We start from the raw sequence: 4,857 nt of genomic DNA, 5'->3' as shown, positions 1-4,857 counted from the left end.
CCTCCCTCTCTACAGAAAAGAAGGTTCCAAAGGTGTTGGAAGGCATAGTGGTGGCATCAGTGCCCCTGGGGGCAGCAACATAATTTCTTCAACTTAAGAGTTCAGCGTTTGGAAGTTACTTGTAGAAGTTTGGAAGTTACTTGGGTCTGATCACAATCTCTCAATAATTCTGTACATTAACATACATATGTATACAAGTTTTATATATATATATACACAAATTTTATATAAATAAATTATGTATCTTTTTCTTCTAGTTTGTTGGGTTTTTCTGCACAAATTAGGGTTTTTTTTAATTCAAGAAAGGGTGTAATGCAACTAAACAGTCTGCTTAGAAGCATTTGCGGTGGACAGTAGAGGGGATAGACTCATCGTATTCTTGCTTGCTGATCTCCATCTGCTGGAAGGTGGCCAGGAAGGCCTAGATGGAGCTACTGATCCACACAGAGTATTTGCACTCAGGGAAAGCAATGATCTTGACCTTCATCATGCTGGGGGCCAGCGTCATGACCTTCTGCATCCTGTCACCAATGCCTGGGCAAATGGTGGTCCCTCTGGACAACACACTGTGTTAGCCTAGAGGTCCTTGCAGATGTCGACATCACACTTCATGATGGAGTTGAAGATAGTTTAGTGGATTTCCACATCATTTCCAGGAAAAAGGGCTGAAAGAGCAACTTGAGGCAGCAGAAATTTTCATTGCTGATAGTTGATGACCTGTCTATCCAACAGTTCATAGCTTTTCTCCAGAGAGGATGTAAAAGCTCCCATGGCCATCTCCTGCTGGAAGTCCAGGACAGCACAATAGAATTTCTTCTTGATATCATGCACAATTTCCTGCTCGTCCATGGTGATAAAGCTGAAGCCTCTCTCGGTGAGGATCTTTATGAGGTAGTCCATCAGGTCCTGACAAGCCAGATCCAGATGCAAGGTGGCATGGGGGAGAGCGTACCCCTCATAGATGTGGGCAGTGTGGGGGACCTCTTCACTGGAATCAGTCATGATGCCGGTGGTGTGGCCAGAGGCCTACAGGGACAGCATGGCCTGGATGGAGATATACATGGTGGAGATGTTGAAGATCTTGAATATCATCTGTGTCATCTTCTCACAGTTAGCCTTGGGGTTCAGGGGGCCTTCAGTCAGCAGAACAAGGTGCTCTTCAGAGGCCACATGCAGCTCATTGTAGAAGGTGTGGTGCCAGATCTTCTCCATGTCATCCCAGCTGGTGTCACTGCTGTGTTCAATGGCATACCTGAGGGTCAGGATGCCTCTATTGCTCTGGGAGTTGTCACTTATGTAGGAGTCCTTCTGGCCCATGCTCATCATCACACCCTCATGCTGAGGGTACCTTATGATTAAGGAGAAGACAGCTCAGGGGGCATCATTGCCCCCAAAGCTAGCCTTGCACATGCTGGAGTGGTTGCTGACCATGATGAGTGCAGCAATGTCCAAATCCTTGGTGAGCTGTGGGTGGCAGATGTGAACCAGTGACAGTGACTGGGGGGGGGGGGGTTGTGTTCCCAGTCAGGATGAGGTCTTGGCTGTCTAACATATATTTTTTTTAACTAATTCTTTTTCTGCTTCATCGTTCAGATAATTTCTGTTGCTATTAAAGATTTTGAGATGAATTGGCACCCCAACTGCAGCAACTTTAGCACAGCAAAAATTGTAAACTAGCACAGGATCAGGCAGTTTCTATGTGTTGTACATAAACTTGCTAGGAGTTGCAGTTGATTTTACAGCACCTATCAGCAATAGCAAGGATTTTGACTGACTCAATAGGTTCAGAAGCCAGAAAAAGAAGATCACCAGATCTTTCTCACTTGAAGAGACTAGGAGTTCAGTCAATCTTTTGGTTAGCAGCCAATGACTTAATCATTAGAAGGGTTTTTAAAGTTTCTGGAAAATAAAAACACAAGACAAGTGTCTACTGCTATAAATGAGATCAAGGTAGTTCCATCACACACTACTTTGAAAAGAAGGGAAAGTTACAACGTGGTCAGCTGGAGCAAAATAGTAGATTGAGGCATATACGTGATTGGGGTTTCAACAGGAAGCACAGATAGACAGCTGAGTCAATACTAATAAAAATAGCTAATATTCTCTGGAGCTCTGGCGGCTTAGTGTTAAAGAGTTTACGACACAGCTCAAATCCACCAGCTGCTCTTCAGGAGACGGATGGACAATCTCCTTTCGTGTAATTGACTGATCCTGAAAACCTGCTGGAGAGTCAGCTATAAGATGATGCCAACTCAAAAGTAAACAACACATATTGTTTGAGTAAATACTATGTGCCAAATATTATGCTGACCTCCTGATTGTTGTTGTTGTTGTTGTTGTTGTGTGTGCTGTTGAGTTGCTTGTAACTCATAGTAACCCTATGTACAACAGCTCTGAACCTTGCTCTATCTTGAGCCAATCTTATTGTCTCTGAAACACCTATTCCCATTATCCCAGTAAACCCATTACCCTAGTCAACCCCCATTACCACAATCACTGAGTCAATCCATCCCATCAAGGGTCTTTCTCTCTTGCACTGTCTTTCCATCCTACCAAGCATGATGTCCCTCTCTAAGGACTGGTCACTGCTTGCAACATGTCCAAAGTATGTCAGACAAAGCTTCACAATCCTTGCCTCCAAGGAACAGTCTGGCTTCACCCTCTCCAGGTTGAATCTGTTCATTCACCTAGCCATCCATGGTGTATTCAATACTCTTCTCCAGCACCATAGCTCAAAGGCATCAATTCTCCTATCATCTCTCATCTTTGCCCAGCCTTCTGATGCATAGTGAGTAATTGTGAAGACCAGGGGCTGGATGATGTCCACATTAGTCTACAGATTGACATCCTTGCTCTTCGGTACCCTGGAGAGGTCACTGACCCCAGATTTTCCCAGTGCAATTCATCTTTTTATTTCCTGGATGCTGGTACCAAGAGTGTTGATTGTGGAGACAAGCAAACTGATGCTGTTAACAATCTCACTCTCTTCACAGTCTACCATGATGCTGCCAGTCCCGGTGGTGAGAATCTTTGTTTTCTTGATCTTGAGCTTTAATCCATATTTGAGACTGTGGTCCTTGACCTTCTACAGCAAGTGGTTCAGGTCCTCCACCATTTCAGCAAGCAAGGTTGTGTCATTATTGATGAGTCTCCCTCCAATTCTGATTCCACATACCTCTTCATAGAGCCCAGCCTCCCAGATGATCTGTTCTTTATACAGATTGAAAAGGTATAGAGATAGGACACATGCCTGGTGTACACCCTTCCTGATATTGAACCATGCAGTGTTTCCTTGCTCTGTTCTCATGACTGCCTCCTGCTCCAAGCATAGGTTTCTCATGAGCACAATCAAGTGTTCTGGGATTCTCTGTCTTCTCAGAGTCAGCCAAAATGCCTTGGCATAGTCAATGTAACACAAATAGACATTTCTCTGGTACTCTCTTCTTCCAGGCAAGATTCATCTAATACTGGCAATGATGTCCCTAGGACCACAGCCTCTTCTAAATGCAGACTGCACATCTGGCAGCTCTCCGTTGATGTGCTGTGCCTTTTGTTTTTTTTTATATATACATTTCAGCAGGATCTTGCTTGCATGTGATATTAATTATACTGTTTGATAATTTGCATGCTCTGTAAGATCACTTTTCTTTGGAATGGGAACAAATATAGATCTCTTCCAGTCAGTTGTCCTCTAGATTTCTTTGCACAACCTGGTAAGCATGTCCAGTGCAGCATCTGTTATTAATCCTTGTAAAAACCCTGTGACGTAGGTACAGAAAACGATTCTCGTTTTAGGTGCAAGCATTCATCTCTCTCCAGCCAGAGCAAACTACAAACTCAATTCAATGCTGTCAAGTCAGAACCAACTCATAGCTGACTCTACAGCAGATTTTCCAAGGCTGTGAAATATCTACTGTGGAGTTAAAAGAAGACCGGTTGATGAGTTAGGACATGACAGAGTCTAGCAGCCTGATAACAGAATAACCTGTACGTAGCTTGAAGACAGTCTGATAATAGGAAAACCTGCAAGCTTGCTTGGAACAACGGTTTGTGAGGTAAGACTCTGAGCAATACCGGGAACATGTTCTTTGTAAATCCCCTGGTAAATGTTTATACTGAAAGAATGCTCTTGAGGAAATGTTTATACTCCCTGCTATAATATAATTTGTTTTATGGCATATTGTTAATCATTTGAAGATTTTGCTCTGCTTGAGCTGAATAAAGTAACAAGATTCTTGATATCTTTAGTCTCTTGTTCCCCAACTATTTAGTGTCTTTCTTTTCTTAAGTCTTTCTAATTCATCACTCTTGGACCTGTTGTAGAGCTGGAATCTTCAAGTGGTGCCTGAACAGGGACTTTGAATGAGGAAAGTAAAAGTCAGAAGGAGATGCCTGCTACATTGTTAAAAATCAATAGGGACATGCAAAGGCAGAGGCGTGAGTATAAAGCAAGGTAATAGGGCAATCTTTTCCTTTCTCTAAGTCTATCTATTGTTTGTTATGTCAGTTGCTTAAGCATAATGGAATGAAAGTTTCTTCTTCACGTTTAAAATATTTTTGAAGGTTGTAGATTGTTATTGTCCTTGGTTTCCTCAAGAAAAGTCTTTAAGGGAGCTCTGGTGGCCTAGTGGCAAGAAGCTGTACTACAATCCCAAAGGCACGTGGTTTGAATACCAGAAGCTCCTCTGGAGAAGGAGGAGCAATTTCCTCCTGTGCCATTATGGGAATGGATTAACTGAGTTTTAAAAGGGGCACATGGCACATAACCAAGGTGATATTATGGTCCATGGTAAAGTTAGTACTTGAAGTGCTAAAATTTTCAAGTAGTAACGTTTCCATAGTAGAAGTGGAGGAGGA

At 42.8% G+C, this 4,857-nt stretch overlaps 1 pseudogene; it reads right to left on the bottom strand.

The window, feature by feature from the left end:
• Window positions 1-331: 331 nt before the first annotated feature.
• On the bottom strand, window positions 332-4,083 carry LOC102850800 (annotated as a pseudogene).
• Between the last annotated feature and the right edge of the window lie 774 nt (window positions 4,084-4,857).

Source organism: Elephantulus edwardii, unplaced genomic scaffold (genome assembly GCF_000299155.1).
Source record: "Elephantulus edwardii isolate Elephantulus edwardi_28Jun2011 unplaced genomic scaffold, EleEdw1.0 scaffold00212, whole genome shotgun sequence".
Classification (NCBI taxonomy): Eukaryota; Metazoa; Chordata; class Mammalia; order Macroscelidea; family Macroscelididae; genus Elephantulus; species Elephantulus edwardii.
The sequence above is the reverse complement of the archived record's forward strand: the minus strand, read 5'-3'. Positions and strand labels throughout refer to the sequence as shown.